Genomic DNA, 6,336 nt, shown 5'->3' with positions numbered 1-6,336 from the left:
GCAAAGACTGCCAGTAATGACATCTCTCCCTAAGCCTAACCCCAACTCGAAGCATCTGAAATGCCTTTAAGTGAATCCTCCTCATGCCAAAACAGCGCCAAAAGTTTCATGCAGGAGGTTCGCTAACTAAGGGCTAAGTATAGCCTTCATCCAGGAACCCTGGATACTACGTGGCGAGGTGAAAGGTCTAAACATCAATGATGGTATTATCATAATGCCACCAGTCCTCGCCGAAGGGTGGCGATGCTATTAAGCAAAAAACTAACGTTTCTTCCTCTTTTACAGTTCATGATGGGGGAATGTGGTTGCAGTTTGGGCCAAAATTCCCTCTCCAAGGTATGTACAAGAGGCAGTACTTGCCTCAGGGTACTTTCCAGGTAGAGAGGAGATGGCCCCGACAGCAGAAGTCTATACTTTGTTGAGCACTGCCGCCAGAGTGGAAAGCACTGCATTCTCTGCTGGACGCCGATTCGCAGAACACTGTTTGGGGTTGCACAGATACCAACAAAAGGGGTGAGTACCTCCTCGAGTTTATTAGTAGTTATAATATAAATATTATTAAACGTGGTAGTGAACCGACTTTTAGAAACGCTTTAAGGGGGAGGTCGTGGACCTATCTCTATTCAACCAAAACATGTCATCATCTGTCACAAACTGGCGTATCTCGGGGCATTTCTATATGGATCTCTTCCGAACAGGAAGTAGTTCTGAGATATCCCAGGAAAAACAACTGGGAGCTCTTCCGCTTTACCATAGACGAGGGCGGAAACAGCCCCAAAACCCAATTATAACTAAACAGGAGCTAGATAATGAAGCTGAGAAGGTTCACTCTGATATTGTAATAGCTTTCAACAGTAGTTGTCACCAAGGAAAGGTAAGATCCAAACTAGATGTGCCTTGGTGGAGTAAGAAGCTTGATCAAATGAGATAACAGGCCAGAAAACTATTCAATAGGGCAAAAACTGCGGGTGATTGGAATCCGTATAAACCTGCGCTAACTTCCTACAACAATCAGTTTAGGAAATCTAAACTAGCTAGCTGGCGAAACCACTGTGAGGAAATTAATAGCCTCCCAGAGGCAGTACGCCTCCAAGAAAAGACAGCAGTAAAGTTCATCAGAATTATTTGTTTAAGAGTAAGAGAAGTGCACGAACGCGGCCTCAATGAGCCTAGCATCATTGCATTGCAAATTATTTGCAATACACAAACAAAATACATGCATTTGCATTTGTCATGGCTTGGCAAATTTGCAATACCGAAAATCCATAGCATAAAAATGCTATGCATTGCATTCATAAACAAAACCAAAGCTGATGCAAAAAAATTGTTTTGCAAAAGATTTACCATGATAGTTTAATAAAGGTCGCTCACAATCCATGGAATATTTTTGCAATTGCATAAATTTGTCAGCTCTTAGGCACCGCATCGCGAATAGCCCTCATATTCTGTAACAGCAAACTGCATTGCAAAATGTTAATATCGCTCAAATTACTAAAAAGTAAAATATATGACACACTTTTCCATTTTCGCTCCTAAATACGCTTCAAAAACATTCCCAGCAACCACAAAAATGAAGTCGCCTGTATACACACTGTGTAGCAACTGCAGTTGTCAGTTGAAAGTTGCCAGTTGCCATCTGTAATATCGTTTTGGCAACTATAAATGCAACTAAAGTTCGATTGCTATCGATAATCGACCCATTAGATACATACTCCTCTCTAAACTCTATAGGGCTTCGCTCTTGCTGGGTTACATTCCTAGCAGATGGTCTGAGGTTAAGGTCGTGTTTCTACGAAAAATGGGTAAGCCCGAAATTATCGTCGTCTTACCAACCACTTAGCTTGAGCTCCATTCTCCTAAAAGGCATGGCGAAATACTGGAGAAGTCAACCTACGGAAACGCCCTGTAAACAAAAACCAGTTTGCCTATCAACAGGCAAATCTACGGAGACTGCATTCTTTGCCTACCTGCAAAAAATTAGAAAGCTCAGTTCCTTTTGATAACACGTCACATAAGGCAATAAAAGATGCCTTATTAAGCACAGATGTAAACCCAATAATAACCTAGTGCGCCTCTTGTTTTCACTAGCGGTGAGTAAGGGTTAGAGTTCGGCAGTGAATAGCTCAGCTTATGAATATGCTCCCATGCTCATGAATCACCCGATTGTTCACTCAAACTTGCTCTCACTAAAAAATGTTACTCTCCCTCAATTGCTTGACGTGCTTATAAACTAGTGAGCATGAATATCTTTCACAATCGCTGATCGCTTCCACTTGGCCTGGCTTGCTTCTCTTTATGCAATTGTTTGAGAGATTCATTGTATACCGCTAGATGAGTTAAGTAGCTCATACACTCCGTTGCATAATTATAAATCCAGTACAATAGTCTTTGAAACAGCCTTCACAATCAAGATTGGTAAAAACTTTCTTCTATTACTTTTGCATGGTAAGAGCTCTGTTATAATAGAGTGGTTAATTTTTTTATAATCATAACCTTATTTAAAAGATTTTAAAACATCTAAAAATTACTTGTCGCAAAAGACGCGGAGCCGTGATAATTTCACCATACTCGAGGTGCTAGTAACGTTGTAAGGCCCTCCAAATTTCTCGATGACCAACGGGATCTGAACATTTTGCTGTTAACTTCTGGCAAATTGTGACGGAAACTAACAATATTCGGACCCTTGTGCTCTCTTGACCACAATCCAATGGAAAAACTGGCAAAGAAAGTTGATGCTGATAATCGCCAATTTGAAAACGTCATATGGCTTAAATTGGCGGTTTTGCAAGAGTGGCATAAACTGGATGCTGCTTTACCGAAGACATTATGTCATAGTATGAGGAAGCACATATTTTTGTTAATTAAAGTGAATGGAGCGCAAATAGGGTATTAGAAGGACATATTTGCATGTTTTACTCATGTTATTGGGATTTCCTTTTTCGGATTTATAGTTTTTCAACAAGTAATTTTTAGATTTTTTTTTAAATCTTTTAAATAAGGTTATGATTATAAAAAAATTAACCACTCTATTATAAGAGAGCTCTTACCATGCAAAAGTCATAGAAGAAAGTTTTTACCTACCTTGATTGTGACGGCTGTTTCAAAGACTGTTGTACTGGATTTATAATTATGCAACGGAGTGTAGTTTATTCATGAACACATACATAAATTCAGCGCCTCTGCAGTTTTGCTTTGCGCGCAAGACCGTTTGCGACATTGAATACATGCAGCATGTGAAAAATTATAGGGGGTTGACGTTTTGACCAGCTTTGACTATTTTTATTTTGTTCGTTTAGTGTTTATTAACTTTAAAAAAAATATAGCTCATTATCTTACATAAACCATATATGTCGAAATTTCAAACTTTATAGAAAAATTAAGAAAATTTTATAAAATTTTGCTAGAATCTTTTTAACAAGAATTTTGAGATAATCCTAGTTTGAAGTTTTATACCCAATTAAATTATAGCTAAGAAAGTAAAAGTCTAATTTGGCTAAGAATTCGCGTTGATTTTTGATGACTTTTTTTGGGGGATGGTGTTATTATTATGAGTGAACCTGTCAGCAAAAAAAATCAATGCGACTTCGTAACCAATTGAAATTTGCAGCTCCTTAATCTGGAATTTAATAGGCTATAAATCTGCATACTTAGAAATTCCCAATAAAAAATTTGTTTTTGGACTTATATGGTTTTTATTAGATAATGGGCTATATTTTTATAAATAAAGTCTTTGTGAAAAAGTATTTTCTTGCAATTTTCGGTTGAATATATCCTTCTGAAAACATAATATTCGCTTTTTTTGTGCGCCATTAAAAATGGTTTGTTTTTTATAATAAAGGAAACTAGTAATAGTCCCGGAAATTCGACGGGATCCGTGGTCCAAAAAATCTGCATATTTCTTTATTCTAAAAACCACATGCATGGGTATTTAACTTTAACATTAGGTTTGTATAGTAACTTCTCCAGTAAAACATTGCAGCCAGAACGTAAAAGCAAAATAGAGCGTAAAATTAAGAAGAGAAAACTAGCAGAAAAAGTTACTGAACGCAAAGCTAGTAAAAACTTGCAAGTGAATAGTTCTTGCCCCCTTTTGATATTCTACTGTAAACATTTTACTATTTATAAATCAGTTTTAAACTCTTTGCTTTACACACAAGCACTTACACAGTCTAGTACATCATTAATATTTTGATTTCCACTCATTTTACTTTTGTTTGTGCTAAACCAATTCAACAAATGGCGGCTTTTGACATTTATTCTTCTTCTTCTTCTGCTAGCTAATTTCTGCTAGTAAAAATTTCACTAGCAAGAATTTGCAGCTCTCCCGTGTTGTTACGCTCTCGATTTAGTGCTCTCTTGCAAATTTTTTGGGTTATCATACACTTTTCCAGTAAAAATTTACAGGTTCCAGTACAAATTAGTACTGACTATTGGTTACTATACAAACCTATTGGTATTTTGTTCTACTCAGTGCGTATACATAGCTGGCCATGCGTAAAGCAAACCCCTTGTTGGGGTCTGACCTTACATATTTATTGTTATTGCGAACGCCGTTTGACAAACAGCCGTGTTCCAGTCGCTTATTCAGATCCGTATCTATTACGATCAATTCTCACGCAGAAGATAATGTGCAAAATCCCTACTGAAAAGGAAAAAATAAATTTTAAACCAAAACTTCAATACAAAAACTTGAATTGTTTTAACTATAACCGAACATTTGTTTGTGTATATATTCATTTGTCGGTGCTGTCAAATAAAATTTCATCACTTAATTAGGAAACAAAACAAACAGAGTTGATCACAAATTGATCCAGATTTCTATCAGCATCCCATCGATGGTGAATTTGCTTAACTTTTCTTTATCCAAATAATGTAAAATAATAAACGAAATCTCGATCGGCGATCACTGAAACGCAGCTAGCAACTGTATACTCGAAATAGCAATGTTGCCACTTTTCCTCATTAAACCATGTTCGAATCATGGAAATTTTGGAAGATCACAGGGTTGCTTTTAGCATTTAGATTCTTAATGCAAAAATGGAGTTGCACTTAGGCGACGAATTTTGTATGGATAAATGTACATTTAGAGTAGCATTTAGAGTTAAATGCGCTAAATATGCTTTTACGCGCAAGCAAAAACAGCCCATAACGTAAGATATTTTCCAGGCAGATAGAAAATTGCCTGTCTCTAGGGATTTGTCCAGAATGTGTGTAATAGGTTCGCAGAGACTGAGGTCATCGGGTCCAGCGCCCAGCCATAGAGATGTTCATTTCCAAGCAGCAACTTCTCGCATTCTGATTGCGGCGAGCTGCTATGGATGTTATAATCACCAAGAATCACTATTCTGGAATCGGGATGTTTTTTTCTAATATATGATACAGTTGAGAGGTGGTTGAGGGGGTATGTACCAGAGAGCTGCATGGATACACTCAAATTACATTTTAAGTCACCCGCTTTCTTTTCACATCTGCACACTGGCACTCATTTATTTCCAAACATAACGTGCGATAGCATTGAAAAAAGATAGTCGGTTGAGTGAGTAATTCACACTATCAAGTGCTCGATTCAAATCACAAGTTATTGATTTGAAAAACAAGTGCATGGCATAACTGCTGTAATGAAAGTATCAAAGAAAAAACATTTGTAAAGACAATTTTTGTTAATTTTATTCCTAACTGCATATTATAATGGAAAAATATCAACTGATTAAGGGCATCATCATTTGACAAAAGGTGGCATCTTTTGTCAGAAATAACATTTCCAGCAGAGGAAAAACTCTTCCTGACGATGTGCTAGTTGAAGGAGTGGCTATTACTCTACGACTGAGTTTATGCAGCAGCAACATTTCGCATTTGTGTACCTCCCACCAATTAATTATATCGAAGTCCGTATGTAAATATACCTCAATATTTTCATATCGCCGCAGCTCTGCAGTAGCTTTATCAGTTCTGCTCACAAAGGTAGGTTGTTTAAGAAGACCTGAAAACAGCTGAAAGTTGTGTGAAGGTAACAAATGTGTATCCGCAATTTGTGGTTCCGTTGTACTGTCAGAATTCTCAGTTAACGTTCTCATAGTTTGTAAACATTTCTCCTTTGTGTACCTTTGCTCAGATTCGGTAAAGTTCTTGAGCTCTTTTGCTGGCGGGTATAAAAAAAGCAAAATTTTGTGCAAATCTGTTAGTTTTCAACAGCAACTGTTTTTAAATAATAAAGCAACTTATTTTTCAAGTCCCTTATAAAGCCGATGTCTTCTGAGGTAACATTGCATTTCTTTTGTAGACAGATGAGACTAAAAATTCTTTTAATTTGGTTCGGAGTCCTCTGACATTCTGGTA

Source organism: Rhagoletis pomonella, unplaced genomic scaffold, assembly GCF_013731165.1.
Source record: "Rhagoletis pomonella isolate Grant_MI unplaced genomic scaffold, Rhpom_1.0 Rhpom_scaffold_00014, whole genome shotgun sequence".
Lineage (NCBI taxonomy): Eukaryota > Metazoa > Arthropoda > Insecta > Diptera > Tephritidae > Rhagoletis > Rhagoletis pomonella.
Note: the sequence above shows the minus strand (reverse complement) of the source record.